General features: G+C 40.5%; 1 pseudogene; it reads left to right on the forward strand.

Annotated features, from left to right (window-relative positions):
- Positions 1–9,070: 9,070 nt before the first annotated feature.
- On the forward strand, positions 9,071–20,184 carry LOC103121799 (E3 ubiquitin-protein ligase RNF138-like; annotated as a pseudogene).
- The last annotated feature ends 710 nt before the right edge of the window (positions 20,185–20,894 follow it).

Raw genomic sequence — 20,894 nt, forward strand, 5'->3', positions numbered from 1 at the left:
AATGAAAGCCACCATACAACATCATGGTAATGACTGTTATTTTATTTTATTTTTAATATTTATTTATTTATTCCCTTTTGTTGCCCTTGTTTTATTGTTGTAGTTATTATTGTTGTTATTATTGACATCGTTGTTGTTGGATAGGACAGAGAAAAATGGAGAGAGGAGAGGAAGACAGAGAGAAGAGAGACAGATAGACAGACCTGCTTCACAACACGTGAAGCGACCCCCCTGCAGGTGGAGAGCCGGGGGCTGGAACCAGTATCCTTAACGCCAGTCCTTGGACTTAGCGCCATGTGCACTTAACCCTCTGCGCTGCCGGACTCCCAATGACTGTTATTTTAAACTATGGCAAAGTATGTGCATAGTTTCAAAAGATATCCCTCCATGATCATGTTTAGCAGAATAGGTGATGATGTCAAAGACCACTACTGATGATTTCACTTATATATGGACTTCAGAAAATTCAGACATATGTACTTGAAAAAAAAGACATAAATGGAGTATGGCGGTAGCCCAGAGGGTTAAGCGCACATGACGCAAAGTGGCATAAGGATCCGGGTTGGAGCCCCGGCTCCCCACCTGAAGGGGAGTCGCTCCACAAGCGATGAAGCAGGTCTGCAGGTGTCTATCTTTCTCTCCCCTCTCTGTCTTCCCCTCCTCTCTCCATTTTTCTCTGTCCTATCTAACAACGACGACATCAATAACAATAATAACTACAACAACAATGAAAAACAACAAGGGCAACAAAAGGGAAAATAAATACATATAAAAAATTTACTGTTGAATGTAAAACATTAATTCCCCAATAAAGAAATTAAAAAAAAAAAAAGACATGATCTCGTGATCTGGGAGGTAACGCAGTGGATAAAACATTGGATTCTTAAGCATAAGGTACAGAGTTCAATCCCCGGCAGCACATGTACCAGAGTGATGTCTGGTTCTCTCTCTCTTTCTCTCCTTCTATTTGCATGAATAAATAAATAAAATCTTTAAAAAAAAAAAAAAAGACAAACTGTCTAAAGCTTTGTGAGAACTATGATGGTTATTGTTGGGAGGGAGGGGCACAGAACTTTGGTGGTAGGTGTGGTGTGGCACTATACCCTACAGTCTTATAATCTTATAAACCACTGTAAATCACAAATTAAAAAGTAAAGAATAAAAATTATCCCTTCAAATATTTAATGAAAATGCATTATGGCAAAGACCCTGCCAGAGCACTAGGACATCATGTAGACAACTGACTTTGCACCAGAAAATTATGCCTCCCACACTGATAAGTTTCCTCCTTTATGATTTCTCACCTCTGGGCTCTCAATGAGAGCCCAGGTCTCCCTCACTGCATCAGTGACATCTCTCCTCTGCCCAGACACTCACCTGTTTCAGATTCTCTTTCCTTGACTGACAGAGAGTAATTAAGCAGACAGCTCCTCCCTGCCAGAAGACCCAGGATTCCCTCATTCCTTCGGTAGCAACATATATAAGCCCACAGCCACTGTGAGCTGAAGAAGAAAGAGGACCAGTAAACTCACTCACTTGGATAGTGAGCTGCTTTGCCACATGTGCAACCCAGATTTGAGCCTGACCTCCACTGAATTAAACAAAGCTTTAAAGCTGTGGTATCTATCTATCTATCTATCTATCTATCTATCATTGCCTCTATTTAAAAAGAAGAGAAAGAGGAAGAAGAAGAAAGAGTAAAATGAAATAATGGTAGAAAGAGGGAAAAGAAGAAAAGGCATCCTGCCTTTTGGATGCAGAGAGTAAAATGCTCTGTCTCATTATGTCTCCTGCTATTGCTGCCTCTACTCCAGTGTTTGGACCTAGGTGGCTGATATAACTTTAGGAAGGAGGATGCAAAGGTCTCCCTAGGCCTAGAAAGGTATGTCTCAGAATCCCTGGAGATGGAACTTCTTGAGGTTCAGGTAGGACCAATCTCAAGCAAACATATACAAGGTGAGTGACTCTTGGAAAGCACCAACCCCTGTTGTCTGCCTTCCAAACCCTTGTCACAGGGAAGCAGGGTCCCCATCATCCATTCATTCGCTCTCTCACATCATCCTTAAGCAAATTCTCTGCTTTCAGTTATTTGTGCTTTATATCTGCATTTCAGCTCTTCCTGAGACATGAAATATTTAAGTGCTGGCGGTCCGGCGGTGGCGCAGTGGGTTAGGCGCATGTGGCGCAAAGTGCAAGGACCGGCATAAGGATCCCGGTTCGAGCCCCCCGGCTCCCCACCTGCAGGGGAGTCACTTCACAGGCGGTGAAGCAGGTCTGCAGGTGTCTATCTTTCTCTCCCCCTCTGTCTTCCCCTTCTCTCCCCATTTCTCTCTGTCCTATCCAACAACGAACAACATCAACAATGGCAATAATAGCAACCACAACGAGGCTACAACAACAAGGACAACAAAAGCGGGGGAAAAAAATGGCCTCCAGGAGCGGTGGATTCATGGTGCAGGCACCAAGCCCAGCAATAACCCTGGAGGAAAAAAAATGAAAATAAAAGAAATATTTAAGTCCTATTGGAGTAATTTTGGAAATCAGCAGTAGGTAGAAGATTGTTTGGGACAGAAGGATCTAAAACTCCAATATAACACCCCACTCTCTCAACTTGACAGATCATCCAGGCAGAAAATGAATAAAGACATGAGGGAACTAAATGAGGAGATATATATATATACTAGAACTATTGGAAATTTTCAGAATCATTCACCCCAAAAAACTGGAATACACATTCTACTCAAGTCCACATGGGTCATTCTCAAGGACAGACCATATGTTAGGCCACAAAGACAGCATCAGCAAATTCAAGAGCATTGAAATCATCCCAAGCATCTTCTCAGACCACAGTGGAATGAAACTAACACTTAACAATCAACAAAAGGTAATAATCCCAAATGTGGAAGTTCAACAGTACACTACTTAACAAGTACTGGGTCAAAGAGGAAATAAAGGAAGAAATAAAAATATTTTGAGAGTTCAATGAAAATGAAGACACAAGCTATCAAAGTATTTGGGACACAGCTAAGGCAGTACTGAGAGGGAAGTTCAAAGCCATACAAGCATACATTAGGAAACAGGAAAAAGCACAAATAAACAATCTGATTGCACACCTTAAAGACCTAGAAGAAGAACAAAGGAAACCTAAAGCAACCAGAAGGACAGGAATAACTAAAGCTCTGGAAGAAATAAATAACATTGAAAATAAGAAACCATACAAAAGATGAACAAAAGCAAACCTTTAGCCAAACTAAAACTCCAATATATGTGTCATGTTGCAGCCTTTATTCATTGGAATAAATACCCCTGTCCTGATGCACTATGGTGGAGGTAGGAAGGAGAAGATGCATCTCTGCCCCAACTCAACGCTGCTATAACTCAGTCAGAAGATACCCACTCTCCCTTATGACTCCTCCTACCCCAAACTTCCTGGAATCTTACCTGCCTCCATTCTTACCACTTGGTCCCAGATCTGACCCAGGAGCAATCCCACACTAAATCCTAAGTTACACGAGTAGAGTTTAATGTCTAATATGAGTCACAACTTCTGTCTTATTTGTCTCCTAATGTCCTAGGCATAATTGGATGAGAGGAAACACATGTAAACATGGAGCTGGGCCACCCAAATTAATGAAATACCAAGGTGAGACTGAGAATAGCCAGGTTACTGCTCCAAGAAGAGGCCAGAGTTGCAGTCAGCAAAATCAAAGGCTGGATGAATAGACTAAGGTCATGGCTCAGTATTGGATAATCCATAGTGTGCTGTAGATGATTCCTTGTGGGAGTTGGGTGGTAGCACAGCGGGTTAAGTGCACGTGGAGCAAAATGCAAGGACTGGCATAAGGATCCCGGTTTGAACCCCTGGCTCCCCATCTGCAGGGGAGTCGCTTCAAAGGCAGTGAAGCAGGTCTGCAGGTGTCTATCTTTCTCTCCCCTCTCTGTCTTCCCCTCCTCTCTCCATTTCTCACTGTCCTATCCAACAATGATGACATCAATATCAACAACAATAATAACTACAACAATAAAACAAGGGCAACAAAAGGGAATAAATATTTTAAAATATCTTTTTAAAATGATGATTCCTTGTAGAATGTATTGTATAGGAATTCAGTCCAAAATACCATACAACGCTTAACTTGAATATATTAAATTCCATTACATATGGATACGTGTTCTTGAAATGCTAGAGAAGTAACATTCAAATCCCCTATCTCCCCCACTTGCTGGGGTTGAGGGGGAAGCTTCACAAATGGTAGAACAATGTTGTAAGTGTCTCTCTTTCTCCCTCCTTCGCTTTCCTCCCTTCTAGTTCTCTCTGTCTCTATCAAAAACAAGCAGAAAAGAGGGAAAAGAATGATAAAAACAGATATATAAAGAGAATATAAACACATGTACAATAAGACTTAGTGAGAACTAGAATTTGATGCAAACTTCCTGAAAATTTCAGAAGATAAGGACTCAGACATTAAAAAAAGAGAAAATAGAAAAATCTTGAGTAATCTACACACATCGAAAATCATATTACTCTTAAATTCTGCAAAATATTTTTCTTTTTTTCCTTTTTTTTTCCTTTTGTTACCATGATTATTTCTGAGACTTATTTTGCCCACATAATGAATCCATTACTCCTAACCGTTATTTTTTCTCTTTCTTCCTTCATTTTTTTCTCTCTTTTTCCCCTTTTTTAAAAATTTCTTTATTGGAGACTTAATGTTTTATATTCAACAGTAAATACAATAGTTTATACGTGCATAACATTTGCCAGTTTTCCATATAACAATACAACCCCCACTAGGTCCTCTGTCATCCTTCTTGGATCTGTATTCTCCCCACCCACCCACCCCAGGGTCTTTTACTTTGGTGCAATATGGCAATTCCAGTTCAGGTTCTACTTGTGTTTTCTTTTCTGATCTTGTTTTTAAACTTCTGCCTGAGAGTGAGATCATCCCATATTCATCCTTCTATTTCTGAATTATTTCACTTAACATGAATTTTTCAAGGCCCATCCAAAATCAGCTGAAAACAGTGAAGTCACCATTTTTCATAGCTGAGTAATATATATATACCACAACTTGCTCAGCCACTCATCTGTTGTTGGACACCTGGGTTGCTTCCAGGTTTTGGCTATTACAAATTGCGCTGCCAAGAACATATATGTACACAGATCTTTTTGGATGGTGTGTTGGGTTCCTTAGGATATATCCCCAGGAGAGGAATTGCAGGATCATAGGGTAGGTCATTTCTAGCCTTCTGAGAGTTCTCCAGACTGTTCTCCACAGAGGTTGGACCAATTTACATTCCCACCAGCAGTGTGGGAGGGTTCCTTTGACACCACACCCTCTCCAGCATTTGCTGCTGTTACCTTTTCTGATGTATGACATTCTCACAGGAGTGAGGTGGTATCTCATTGTTGTCTTGATTTGCATTTCTCTGACAATCAGAGACTTGGAGCATTTTTTCATGTGTTTCTCTTTCTTTTGGATCTCTGCTGTGGTGAATATTCTTTCCATGTCCTCCCCCATTTTTGGATGGGGTTATTTGTTTTCTTGTTGATATTTGCAAGTTCTTTATATATTCTGATTATTAGCCTCTTGTCTGATGCATGGCATGTAAAGATCTTCTCCCATTCTGTGAGGGGTCTCTTGGTCTGGGTAGTAGTTTCTTTAGCTGTGCAGAAGCTTTTTAATTTGATGGAGTCCCATAGGTTTATACTTGTCTTAGTCTTCTTTGTAATTGGATTCGTTTCATTGAAGATGTCTTTAAAATTTATGAGGATAAGAGTTCTGCCAATCTTTTCCTCTAAGTATCTGATAGTTTCTGGTCTAACATCCAAGTCCTTGATCCACTTGGAATTTACTTTTGTATCTGGTGAAATATAGTGGTTCAGTTTCATTCTTCTGCATGTTTCAACCCATTGTTTCACAACACCATTTGTTGAAGAGACTCTGTATTCCCCATGTAATAGTCTGGGCACCATTGTCAAAGATTAGATGTCCATAGGTGTGGGGGCTCACTTCTGGGCTCTCAATTCTATTCCACTGGTCAGTATGTCTACTCATGTTCCAGTACCAAGCAGTTTTGATGACAATGGCCCTATAATACAATTTGAGATCTGGGAGTGTGATGCCTCCAGTTCTGTTCTTTTTTCTCAATACTGTTTTGGCAATTCTAGGTCTTTTCTGGTTCCAGTTTTTTTTCCCTTTTGTTGCCCTTGTTTGATCATTATTGTTATTATTATTGTTGTTGTTATTGCTGTCGTTGTTGTTGGATAGGACAGAGAGAAATCGAGAAAGGAGGGAAAGACAAGAGAAGAGAAGAGAAAGATAGACACCTGCAGACCCCTGCTTCACCGCTTGTGAAGCAAGCCCCCTACAGGTGGGGAACCGAGGGCTTGAACCAGGATCCTTATGCTGATCCTTGTGCTTTGTGCCATGTGCAGTTAATCCGCTTTGCTACCACCCTCCCCCCTTTTTTTATAGAGACAGAGACAGAGAAAAATTGAGAGGAAAGGAAGAGATAGAGAGGGGAAGATAATGAGAGACACCACATTACTGCTCATGAAGCTTTACCTGCCGGTGGGGACCAGGGGCTTGAACCTGGGTCTTTGTGCATGGTAAAATGTGAGCTGTAACTGGAGCACCATCTCCTAGCCCCTTCAAAAGATTTTTTTAATTCTTTTTTTAAGGTTTTTTCTTTTTTTTAAATATTTATTTATTTTTCCCTTTTTGTTGCCCTTGTTGTTTAATACTGCTGTGGTTATTGATGTTGTTGTTTTTGTTGGATAAGACAGAGAGAAATGGAGAGAGGAGAGGAAGACAGAGAGGGGGAGAGAAAGACAGACACCTGCAGACCTACTTCACTGCTTCTGAAGTGATTCCTCTAGAGGTGGGGAGCTGGGGGCTCGAACAGGGATCCTAATGCCAGCCCTTGAGCTTTGCGCCACCTGCGCTTAACCCGCTGCACCACCACCCGACTCCCCAAAAGATTTTTTAAAACCAAAATTGGATAAGTTTTTATAAAAATGGGCACTCTATACTGGAGAGACAGTTGGTAACAGATCTCAAAAGGAGGGGGAAGTCTTAGGTGTGTTTATCTCTGAGAGATCTGGTTGTCTCTTCAAAAGGATTTTTTGGCAGTCCTGTGCTTTCCTCTTGCTGAATTTAGATCTAAAGCCCAAATCCTCAACTTCTGACCTCTGTTCAATAGGGAAGAGCTGTTTTTTACTGTCCTGACCTAAGGACTAGATGTGCATTGGAATCACAATAAGAGGTGGCTTAGCTAATTAGCCAACTTACACAGCTCTTCAAAACCTCATTGATCCATGTTATTTACTGGTGCCATTGTGTGTTGACCTCTGTCCCAAGAGGCAAACCCATAGTTTGGGATCAGTATTCAAGTGTGATTAAAGCAGAAGGTATGCACTATTCACTGGAGGTGTTTATGTTGAACTCCACCAAAACTACACCAGCAACTGGAATATTCTGAAGGGTGGCTGACAACAGGACAATAAAAATGAAAGCTTTCATGAGTACTTGATACACATAAATCAAATTTACTATCTGCCAGTCAAGAGAAGAGTTTCTTGACTTCACTATAATCGAAGATAGAGTCAGACACTCTTGTTGCAAGAGATGGGTGCCTTTCTCCCTCCAGGATTACAAGTGCTAATTCAGAGCAACCATCAGCCAGGACACCTTCTTAGCCACTTAGAGACCAAAAGTGATGAAGAAAAGTCTCTGTTCCTAAACCTGCTAAATTTTAAACATTTATGACTGAAAAGGAGTCATAAACAGTAGAGTGCAGGCCTTGCATGTATGAGGTCCTGAATTTGATCTCTAGAACCACATAGTCATAAGAAGATAGAAAAAAATAAGACACCATAAATGATGGAGCAGTACTCTGAGCGATCTCTTTCTCACTCACACAATAAAGAACAATAACAACAGGAGGGCAAGGAAGTGTAACACCTGGTTAAGCACACACATTACAATTTGAGAGGACCCAGGTTCAAGCCCCTGTCTTCTCCACTTGCAGAAAGGATGCTTCGTGAGCAGTAAAACAGGTCTGTAGGTGTCTCTCTTTCTCTCTCCCTGTTTATCTCCCCTCCCCTTTCCATTTCTTCTGTTCAGTAAATAGAAAGGAAGGAAAGAAGAAAGAATGGAAGGAAGGGAAGAAGGAAAAAAGGAAGGTACAGAGAAAGAGAGAGAATGGCTTCTAGGAGGATGGGTTCATCGTGCAGGCATCAAGCCCCAGTGATAACCCTTGGTAGCAAATTTTTTAATAATTATAATATTCAGGTGTTGGGCGGTAGAGCATCGGGTTAAGCGCACATGGAACAAAGCACAAGGATTGGCATAAGGATCCCGGTTCAAGGTTCCCCACCTGCAGGGGAGTCGCTTCACAAGGCGTGAAGCAGGTCTGCAGGTGTCTTTCTCTCCCCTTCTCTGTCTTCCCCTCCTCTCCTGATTTCTCTCTGTCCTATCCAACAACGATGACATCAGTAACAACAACAATAATAACTACAACAATAAAACAACAAAGGCAACAAAAGGGAAAATAAATATTTTTTTAAAAAAGAATTATAATATTCTTCCCACACAAATACCCTTAGTTTCATCTTCTCTATACTTAACTTTAGGGTCTTGTTTATTAAGAAATTTGGAGCAGGGAAGCAATTACGGAAGCCAGACCTTTCAACCTTCTGCATCCCACAATGACCTTAGGTCCATACTCCCAGTGGGATAAAGAATAGGAAAGCTAACAGGAGAGGGGATGGGCTACAGAGATCTGGTGGTGGGAATTGTGTGGAGTTGTACCCCTCTTATCCTATGGTTTTGTTAATGTTTCCTTTTTTAAATAATTAAAAAAAAAAAACCTGAGCTTTAAAACAAGAAGAAAAAAAAGAAAGAAATTTGGGCATTGGCCCCCTCTCCTGGCTCGAGCAGCTTCCTGACGCGCTCCCCCCCTCCACCCTCACCCCCCACACACACCCCACCTCCCACTTTGCGCAGGGAGTCAGGCAGGGGCTGCTACCACAGCCGCTTTGGCCACAGCTGCCGCCTATGTGCTGATGATTCCTTCTCCTCAGCGATGGAGGAGCTCTCCGCCCACGTCCTACACCAAAGATGATTTCTCCTGCGCGTGTCAGGAGGTGCTCAAAACGTTGGTGCGGGGAATCGGGCAGTAGCGCAGCGGGTTAAGCGCAGGTGGCGCAAAGTGCAAGGACTGGTGTAAGGATCCCGGTTCTAGCCCCCAGCTCCTCACCTGCAAGGGGAGTCGCTTCACAGGCGGTGAAGCAGGTCGGCAGGAGTCTATCTTTCTCTCCCCCTCTTTCTCTTCCCCTCCTCTCTCCATTTCTCTCTGTCCTATCCAACAACAATGACATCAACAAAAACAATAACTACAACAACAATAAAAGAACAAGGGCAACAAAAGGGAATAAATACATAATTTTTTTTAAAAAAAACGCTGGTGCGGATGGCAACCTGTCAGCACGTTTTCTGTAGAAAATGTTTCCTGACTGCAATGAGAGAAAATGGAATACACTGACCTCTCTGCGGTGGAAATGTGACTAGAAGAGAAAAAGCATGTCCTGTATGGGCCTTAGACCTTGAAAATATCATGAGAAGTTTTCTGGTAGCTTCAGGTGCTGTGCAAAACAGACCAGATTCTACTGCATGGGACATCATTACAAATCCTGCAGGAAGTATCAAGATGAATATGGTGTTTCCACTATCATTACAAACTTTCAGATATCTCAAGATTCAATAGGGAAGAGTAATAGGAGTGAAGCATCTACATCAGATAACACAGGAACTTACCATGAGAGTGCAAGTTCTTCTAGGTGTCCCACCTTTAAGTGTCCCATATGTCAAGAGTCAAATTTTACCAGACAGCGCTTACTGGGTCACTGTAACACTAACCACCTATTTCAGATAGTTCTTGTGACGTGTCCTATCTGTGTCTCTTCCTTGGGGAGATCCAAGCCAGAGCACTAGAAATTTCGTTAGTCATCTAAATCAAAGACATCAGTTTGACTATGGAGAATTTGTGAATCTTCAGCTAGATAAGGAAACCCAGTATCAAACTGCTATTGAAGAATCTTTTCTTTTTTTAAGTTGTAAAATATTTTACTTATTTTAATAAGAGAAATACAGAAATACAGATACAGAAAGAGATAAAGAGAAATAAAAAGATAGGGAGAGACCAGAGCACTGCTCAGCTCTGTGTTATAGTGGAGCTAAGATTGTTTTCTTTTCTGATCTTGTTTTTAAACTTCTGCCTGAGAGTGATATCATCCCATATTCATCCTTCTGTTTCTGACTTATTTCACTCAACATGATTTTTTTAAGGCCCATCCAAGATCGGCTGAAAACGGTGAAGTCACCATTTCTTACAGCTGAGTAGTATTCCATTGTATATATATATACCACAACTTGCTCAGCCACTCATCTGTTGTTGGACACCTAGGTGTTTACTTTTCAAGTAAACATATGAAGGCTCGTAGACATCTCTGTCTTTGTACCTACAAGTGCCACCTTAAGGGAAAACTACATGAAGCCGCCGCTGGTTCAGTAACTTGATTTGCATATTAATAAAAGTAATTAAGCCTATTGTTTTAGTTTTTAATTGAAAAATAAAGGTGAGCCATCTTAAAAAAAAAAAAAAATTTGTTCTGCTTTATATCTTACCATCTTTCAGCAAGGTGCAGACACTACCATAACACCATCCTGACTTCCCTGGGCAGATGAGATGATCTTACCAATGTGCCCCATGATCTCACCTCTCCAGAGACTAACCCCTCTAGGGAAAGATAGAAACAGGTTGGGGGTATAAATTGAACTGCCAACAGCCATGTTCTGCAAAAAAAAAAAAAAAAAAAAAAAAGCTATTACAGAAGCCAGACCTTCCACTGTCTGCACCCCATAAAGGATTTTGGTCCATACTCCCAGAGGGATAAAGAATAGGGAAACTTCCAGTGGAGAGGATGGGACATGGAATTCTGGTGGAAGGAATTATATCCCTGTTATCCTACAATCTTGTTAATCATTATTATCACTAATAAAATTAATAATAATAATAACAACAAAGCTGAAATAAATTTTAAACATGTCACAAACCACCCCCCACCACCACCATCACCAGGGTTATTGCTGAAGCTCAGTGCCTGAATGATGCCACTGCTGCTGGTGGCTAATTCTTTTCCTCCCTCCAGATAGAGGGTGAGAGAAAGACAGAGAGAGAAGGAAATAGAGATACTGCAGCACAATTCCACTGCCTATGAAGCTTGTCCCTATAGGCACTTCAGTGTGGTGGCCTAGGGTTTTAACCTGGGTACTTGTACTTGTTAAGGTATATACTCTACCAGGTGAACTACCTAATGGCTGGCCTCCACAAAAAAAAATTTTTTTGCTTGCTTGTATATTACTTTCTTGCTCACTTTTATTTATTTTTTTCTCTCTCTCTCCTCTTCCCATCAGGGTTATCACTGGGGCTTGGTGCCTACAAGACAAATCCACTGCTCCTGGTGGTTTTTTTTTTTTTTTCTTTTTTTCTTTTTGATAGAGACAGAGAGGAATTGAGAGGAAGGGGTGATAAGAGAGGGAGAAGGAGGGTGGGGGAGATAGCATAATGATTATGTAAGCAGATTCTCTTGCTTGAGGCTCAAAAGTTCTGGTTCAATCCCCTGTACCACCATAAGCCTGAGCTGAGCAGTGCTCTGGTAAAATAAACAAATAAATAGGAGGGGAGAGAGAGAGAGATTTACAGAACTGCTTCACTGCTCATGAAGCATTGTGGGACTATGTGAAAGCTTGGTAGAGCTTAGGGGAGCTCTCCCATCCTTGGAAATGGAGGTCTGGAAAGACACCCCACTTGTTAGCCTCTCTTCTTATAGAGATGAGCCAAGAGGGAAATGTCTCCCAGACTCAGTTTCTCCTTATTAGTCTCTCAAGCTCACAGAAAGCCTACAAGCCTCTCACACTTAGTTCCCCCCTGCCAGCAGGCCAAATGGCTGCCTGCTTTAGGGTTCACTCAAAGTTCACACACCCACTTCACCTTTTGATCTTAAAGGAGAACACACTCTATCATATATCTCCCAAACACAAGGCAGTAAAACCCCCAACTTCTATTTCCTTGTGTCCTTTGATATCCGTGATTTACATCAAGTTTTGTTTTTCTTCTTCTCTACCTTACCTTACTGGTTTAACCCCGATGCTTCTCTCAAATGCCTTTGGATAATTAACTTGCCTGCATCATGGAGACTAATCGTTTTAACCTTTATGTATCTCATCAATTCTCGTCATACCAGCCCCCTACCATAGGGGTAAGCTGACCTTTAAGAAACCTGTAATCTCTGACATATGTGGAAAATGTTCTTTGTTTAACTCTCTATAAAAAGTGCTAATTTCGGATGGGGGGGGGGAGAAAGAAAAATGAATTGAGTCTTGAAAGTCGGGCGGTAGTGCAGCAAGTTAAGCGCAGGTGGCTCAAAGCACAAGCACCAGCATAAGGATCCCAGTTCGAACTCCTGGCTCCCCACCTGCAGAGGCGTCGCTTCACAAGCAGTAAAACAGGTCTGCAGGTATCTATCTTTCTCTCCCCCTCTCTGTCTTCCCCTCCTCTCTCCATTTCTCTCTGTCCTATTCAACAATGAAGACAGATAACAGTAATAACTATAACAATAAAACAACAAGGACAACTAAAAGGGAATAAATAAATAAATATTTTTTAAAAAAAAAGGAAATAAGCATGTGAATGACCCTCAGAAGGCTACCTCTGCTCTGAGTGTCTCCTAAATCTGTCTGGCAGTGACTCTTTCTTTGGAAAAGTCACCTTTACCTATCTCCCACATCTAGTCATGAAAACTATTTGGAGGAGATACATGCAACTCAGATATAAGCGATACTTACTAAGTCTGATCAAAGAAATAAAGCATCTGTTTCTCTCTAGGTCACGTATCTACATTCATTCATTTAACAAAAGTTATGATGTGCCAGCAGCACAGGTCAAACACTCTATGTTCTTCTTTCTATCCATCTCAGTTTGTCTACCTAAAACACAGAACTTTCATGGTCCAGGAGGTGATACAGTGGCTAACGAAAGAGAGCTTGGGTTCAATCCCTGGCAGCACATGTGACAGAAGTTTCTCTCTCCTCCTATCTCCCTCATTAATATAAATAAAATATATATTTTAAAAAACCATAACTTTCTGCTTTCAAGAGCACCACACCCAGGTCCTGCCAACACCCAAGATTATTTCTGGATGTAGCCAACTAGTCATTGAACAAGTATTTATTGATCACTTCCGGTAGGGAGAGTCCATCATAGTCAACAATTGAGTCTCATTCCAGTCACAATGTGAAATAAGGACAAAACTTTATGATTAGACCTCTTACATGATAGAATACCTCTGTCTCTGTGAGTCACAGAGGAAGGAATTTCTTTCATTGGAAAGCCTACAAATGCTGCTTATGACAGCTAAAACAAGAGAAGGCCAGAGCATTGACTATAAAGGGTAGATGAGGAGTTCAGAATGAAAAGCAAGGTGCAATGATATTTGAAGGTAGGTGGGTGTTGGTTATCTACACAGCCACTATTATTAGCCTTGCCATCATCTTTTTGCTTAAGATTTTATTTATTTATTAATGAGAAAGATAGGAAGAGAGAGAAAACCAGATATTACTCTGTTACATATTCTGCTAGGGATCAAACTTAAGACCTCATACTTGAAAGTCTAATGCTTTATCTATGGTGCCACCTCCCAGATCACTTAATCATCATCTTTTAATAGTGGAATTATAACATTATGCTACAGAATTAGAATAATAAATCATTAAAATACAGTTTAAATCTACATTTCCAAAATTTGTGTAGTATCTAATCGCATCTAAGACTCAATAAATTGTCTTTCCATGGAGGCAGCAGACAGTAAAGAAACAGGTTTAGACTTGAGATGTTGTATTTAGCAGTAATACCAGTTTACCAAAGTAAAGAAGAGCTTCCTACTTAGCTAAGAATCAGGGCTGTCACATTAAAACTCCCTGCCTACAGTGCAGTTTGTGGATGAAAGTCAAAACATTCACTAAAAGGTATATTGACAAGTCAGAAGAATTCTAAGTCATTTTGGCCTGCAGAGGAAAGGTCACAGTGCTATTGACAGTATATTTTTCTTTCTTAGAAGGACATAAGCAATAATGCATCTTAAACTCAGTGTCATATATTGTATTTTTTAAAAAAATTAATATTTCTCTGGCCCAGGAGCTGGCACAGTGGCTAAAACACTGAACTTTCAATCATGAGGTCCAGAGTTTGGTTTCAAGTTCAATCTCTAGCATCATATGTGCCAGAATGATACTCTGACCTCTCTTCTCCTCTCTCTCTCTCTCTCTCTCTCTCTCTAATAAATAATATCATGGTTTGGAAATATGAATGAATGCATGGTTTCTTTTGATGCTATTTCTTCAATCTGGGTTTTGTTTGGGAACACAAAGAAATAAGTACTCCCGGGAGTTGAGCGGTAGTGCAGGGGTTAAGCGCACATGGCGCAAAGCACAAGGGCCAGCTTAAGGATCCCAGTTCAAGCCCCTGGCTCCCCACCTGCAGGGGAGTCGCTTCACAGACAGTGAAGCAGGTCTGCAGGTGTCTATCTTTCTCTCTTCCTCTCTGTCTTCCCCTCCTCTCTCCATTTCTCTCTGTCCTAACAATGACAACAACAAAAACAATAATAACTACAACAATAAAACAACAAGGGCAACAAAAGGGAAAATTAATTAATTAATTAAAATTTTTAAAAAAGAAAAAGAAATAAGTACTCCCTTAGTGAGTGTCTGGTATGTACTAGATGTTCTCTGAGACAAAGACAGCAGACTAACGAAAGTGAATGATATAGAATATGCCCGCAAGGACAAGAATACCTGCAATTACAATGAAGCATGCTAAGTGCTATAATAGAGATATGTGTGGGGGTGGAGTTCAAAGGAAGGGCCTCCCTTAGCTGCAGCAGGAAAGCTTCCAAAGGGAGAGAATAATGGTCTGAAATTTGTGGCATTTTTATGGGCATTTTGTTCTGAAATCATATAAAATGGAGTTGATTCTCATTTCACTTCTGTGGTGTAAGATCATCTCACTGATAAATGCAAAATAGCTCACTTGGAAAGTGTACTGTGCTTTGTCGTGTGCAGGACTAGACCATCACTTAACATCTTATACTAAAGTCAACTCTAAATGGATTAAAGATTTGAATATTAGATGTAAAACTATAAAATACAATGAAGTAATGACAGTGAAACACTTTAGGATCTTAACACAGACACCATTGGAGGCTCAATACCATTAGCAAGGAAAATTAAAGAAAGAATCAGTACAAGTTCGGAGTTGTAAGCCAAACAAGAGAAACCAGATCCAGTTCCCATTCCTGGGGAGCAGCCAGCCCAAGAGCCAGTTTCAGACACATTGACACAAGTAAAACCATCTTGTGAGTACAATGGACAGTAGGGAAATGTGTCATAATTTCTGATATTTATGGCATGTGTTTATTTGCCTTGACACATGTGTGTGTGTATGTATGTGTATGTGTGTGCACTTCTTAAAATAATATTCATAGTATCTCAGCCTCCCTCACCCCCAAAAAGAATGTGAAGTCTGGACACAAAAGAAGTTGGTTCATCTTTAGCTCAAAACCTTATGGTTTTGAAACAATGAGGGGAGCTTAAAGATAATTGATTGAGGCTGGATGGTAGCACACCTGGTTAAGTGCACATGTTACCATGCTCAAGGACCAGGGTTCAAGCCCCTGGTCTCCACTTGTAGGAAGAAAGCTTCACAAGTGATTAAAGAAATCTGCAGGTGACTTTCCATGTCTCTCCTTCTCTACCACCCCTTCCTCTCACTTTCTTTCTGTCCTACCTAATTAAGTGAAAAAGTTTTTAAAAAAGACATTTGTGATTATCTCTACCCAGAAGGTTTTCATCTTCTTTATCCTACATACAGGAGGGGCACCATGTTCTCTGTGTGTCTCTGAGGACACAGTGGAGAGTCATAAACTGTTTCTGCCTCATGGTGGTGCTTGGTGAAAGCTATTAATGGGCATAGCTGTCATGCAAATGCAGAAGTTGTGAAAAGCCTCAACATTCTACACCCTCTTCAAGAACCTTAAAAGTAAATCATGGGGTGGGGGGCGGTAGGGTGGTGGTGCACCTAGTTGAGCGCACATGTTACAATGCAGAAAGACCCAGGTTCAAGTCCCTAGTCCCCACCTACAGGGGGAAAGCTTTGCAAGTGGTGAAGCAGGGCTGCAGGTATCTCTTTTTGTCCCTTTTTTTCTCCCCCTTCCTCTCAATTTCTAGCTGTCTCTGTCCAATAAATAAACAAAGATAATAATTTTTTAAAAATATCATGGAGCTTTCAGCAGTGACATTTACCCTCAGCATGTAACCATAGGAGGCAGCAAGGAGAATGCATTTCAGATACTCCACTGAGAGAGGCATTTTCTCTTTGACTGGAAGCACAGTACACTCTTTCTAGTTTCAATTAGTATTCACGGCTTGTATTTGGTCACTTGCTCCATTCACCCGATTGTGAACAGAGCTGACGTGTAATGCAGTGTAGGAGTCTGCACTGCAGAGCCTACAAATATCTTTTAAAACAGAGGTCACTAGTAAAGTCAGATACACAGCATAAATGTCACAGGTGATGAAAACTGGTCATTAGAACTAGTTGGTTGTGATAAAATCATGAATTTGATTTAGATGAATATTTAATTGGGATATATATTTAGCATTTGAAAAGAGATCATGGAGGAGGGGTATAAGGAACTGGGTGCTGTGAAATTCAAACTAGCTAGAAAACTATGGAAACAGTATCCATGGCAATCTCCAATGACCTAGTCTGTATAAATGCCTTTCTTCTTAATGAAATGGCTTTGTGCGCCCTCTAGTAGCAATAACTTGATAGTTTGTGTCTCTGCATGGTGAAGGCTCTTGGAAATTGCTTCAAGGGTTTGCCTTACCTGTTGCAGTGTCACACCCCCTCTCCCCTTGCACTTGCTAGCACTGAGGCACAGTATATATCAAAAAACAGTCACGACTTTTCATTAAACCCAAGACTCCATTTGCCAAAAAGCATACTATCATTTCATGCAGCACTAAGAAAGAAAATAAAAGAATAAATTATGTAATTATTGATTGAAAATTTATTTCAAAATCTAATTTATGCTTCTAATATATAAAACATGGTAAGTGACATAATTGGTAAGTCCCTTAACATTAAGTTACATGATTGGTAAGTCCCTTAACATTATTGAAGCTTAGTTTCCTCACTTGTAAACAATAATGCTGTTCACTTATCCACCCATTCTCTCATTCTACAATATTTACTAGGTGACAACTCTAGACAGGCATTGACTTGACTACTGAGGAGAGAATGGTGAGCTCATGGCCTGACTTCGTGGGTCTTTTGTTCCAGCAATAAAGGATTTCTTTTTTTTTTTGGGGGGGGGGTTGTACACAGTATCTCTTTATTCATGCAGAAAGCGGCGCAATCTCCAGCAATAAAGGATTTCTAATGATCTCTGCCACACTGACATTCTATGAGTCAGTAATCTTGTGACTATGATAAGTTAGAGTGAAAACAGACATCAGGGAAAAAAAAAGTTAGAAAACCTGGTTTTTAATCTAGGTCTGACCTTAATAGAATGTGTAATCTTTCTGTGTCTCAGCCTTAGTTTACTAATTTATGAAGTGGAGATATTATTGTCTGACTTGCCTTGATAACTGTAATAAGAAATAACTGAGGGTTTTGTTTGTTTGTTTCATTTTTTTTGTATCTTAGCATAGTCTTTCAAACTATATGTGATGACGAAGAAAAGGCAAAGTAGCTACGGAAATTGCCCCTTGCACCCACTGGTTCTAACTTACTTTCCTTGTCTCTGGATCAAGAAAGTTCTAGAGTTTTTCTTATCACCTTTATGTGTTAATTAGTATCATTTTACACTTTTTTTTTCAAGAATAGCATTACATTCTCTTTTGCTAGCAGCATAGAGCTTCTCACTCCCAAGGCCAGGAACAGGTGCCTGATTCCTGTCTAGCAAACAATTGCAGGAAACAAACTGATTGTCTATCTAGTAGGGGGAGTGTAGAAGAGGACTGAGAACATGGCACCCAAAGTTTTTCAGAGCAAAGGCGGTCCATGTAGGTGCGGTCCATGAGAGAAAGAGAGCCGGGGTGGGGCTGAGTCAATCCTGTTTCATGTGTTACCTGCAGGTGTGAGCAGGTCACAGAAGGCAAAACAGGTGATGTTACTGCTGTGTTTTCCCAGGGCTGGTGGAGGAATGTGTGAAAGGAAGAGACTTCATCTGCAACAGGAAAGTCTAGCTGAGTGGTCTCTGACAATGGCTGTGGAGGAGTAGGAGGGTCTCAGAAAATTCACATGTCTTCAGCTTTAAGCAACTGCCTATCTCAGAAATTGCAAAGCCCTTTTCTCACAAATTCAGGCAATAAATGACTCTCCCCATTCCCACCTATGTCCACCTCCCTCATTTTATTCAACCTAGGAGGGTCAGATACCTTCTTTAGCAGTTATGGGACATATACTCAATGAAGTACAACTGAGTAATTTTAAAAGATGATATTGTGTCCTTTGGGACAAAATAGATGGAACTGGGGGTGATTATGCTTAGTAAAGTAAGAAAGGAGGCAAAAGACAAACACTAAATGGTTTTCACTCATGTGTGGAATATAGAGAATTGAAACACACACATTTGGGGGAGTGGCTGAGGAAAGTAGTCAACTCATCTCTAAGATCTTGGAAAACTATGGTGGTTACTATTAGGGCAAGGGAAAAAACTTTGGTGGTAAGAATGGTGTGTGACTATACTCCTATTCTCTTAAAATCTTGTAAATCACTAACATAACTAAAAAAAATACTTTATTAACAAGATAGAAGGATAAGCACATAGAGAAAAAAGAAGCCATGTCCCTATCTCCCCACCTTCACACACTTAAAAATATTAATTAAAGGAAATTAAACTTTGAAACTGTACATTGAATTTCTGAGTTAACATAGCATTTTATAACCTAAAGTGACCACAGAACTTTTTAGCACCCAAGAGAAGTCATAAAAGATATATATATATATGTATATATATATATATATATAATTTTGTGTACTGGCTTATTCTGTTTAATGTTTTAAATTTTACTATTTTTTTATACTTCTTCAACTTTATAGGACAGAGAAAATTGAGAGGGAGGGGAAGATAGAGAGGTTGAGAGGAGAGACCCATAGCACTTCTTTACTGCTTTTAAATCTCCCCCTCCCGACACCCCCCACACACACACACACACATAGTTAGGGAGTGAGGGCTTGAATCCAGATCCTTGTCCATGGTAATGTGTGCACTCGACTGGATGTGCCACCACCCATCTTCAAAAAAGTTTTAATGGAACAGAAAAAGGTGACCTCAATGAACAATTAAGGAGAGAATGAAACAAATTTTCTTGATGGTGGTGGTGGTGTGTGTGTGTGTGTGTGTGTGTGTGTGTGTGTGTGTCGGCTGAGGGTTGTAATCAAGCAAGCAGACTTGGGAGGTTGGAATTAAGAGTCCATAAACATGGCTGGGCATATATGCAGACCTGGTTGTTGCTTCAGGCTGTCTGTCCTCTGACCTGATCTGATGCAGTTCATCTTACACTTGTCTGTATATGTTTAATTGAAGACTAGATAGAAATCTATGAGCAAAGACAAGCATATGTTGCTATGAAATGGAAAGTCCACAGGTAACAGAATGATGGAAAGAAAACCGCTGCAATGGTGGACTCAAACCTTGGTGTTCTGACTGTAGCCAGTCTGCTCTCACCCTCTGATAGTGTGGACTCCATATAACCAGTCAGATTGTGCTACACCCAGCTTGAAACAGACAAATGCTGCTTGTTGAGGTAAAAAAAAAAAAAAGTTGTTCAAGTCTGGTAGGGATCCACCTGAAATCCTTTAAGGAATTAAGGAGAAATAAACCTATCTCCCTGCCCTCCATTTGGGCTGGGTCTGGTTCTTTGGCTACATTTAAGCTGTAACACACAACTAAAGTACCCTCCTTCAGGTCATAGGTCTGTGCTGCCCAAGATGGAAGCCATGTTAGAACAAGTAATACCTGAAATGGAAGTAGTTCAAATTCATATAATCTCTTAGCTACACAATACTCACCAGATTTCAAAGACTTAGTACCAGTCTTTTTAACAATTTTTGTTTATTGAACTCTGAAATACATTTCTTTATGTATATTAAATTAAATATTTATTAAAACTAATTTTGCCTCTTGCTTTTTTTATGTGACTACTAGAAAAGTTTCGGTCACATATAACTTACAACTCATATTGTATTTCCACTGGCTAGCATTGACACAAGGCATAAAGGCATTAAAGTCACAGGTCATATATGACTGGGCTGTTTCTCTTTCAGAATGACTCAATCCCATTCTGAGTCATTCTAAAAAGAAGGAAGGTTGGTCACAATCTGGGCTGAGGGAGGAAACACCTCTCCTCATTGGATCATAATAAGCATAAAATAAGGAGGGTTGGGAAACTACAATCCAGTGTACCTCCATTGTGGGAAGATAAACTGGCCCTAAGTCAGAGCAAGGAGGTGATACAGAGATGCACCCAGAAGATCCTGTGAAATCGGAATGCAGCCATATTTGGTTTCCTGTTCTCCTTGTTTCTGTAATTTTCTTCTTTTATCTCTGGCGTGTCAGTAAAGACTTAGTAAACATGAGCCCAGGGACAAAAATGAGAAGCTGAGGGAGGAATGTGTACTCCCATTTCCTTTCCATTCTCCTCCTGTCCACCATCTCTTTCCCAGCAGGTTTCTTTACTCTTATCCCCCCCCACCCCTACCCCTTT

This window comes from Erinaceus europaeus, chromosome 4, assembly GCF_950295315.1.
Source record: "Erinaceus europaeus chromosome 4, mEriEur2.1, whole genome shotgun sequence".
NCBI classification, from domain to species: Eukaryota; Metazoa; Chordata; class Mammalia; order Eulipotyphla; family Erinaceidae; genus Erinaceus; species Erinaceus europaeus.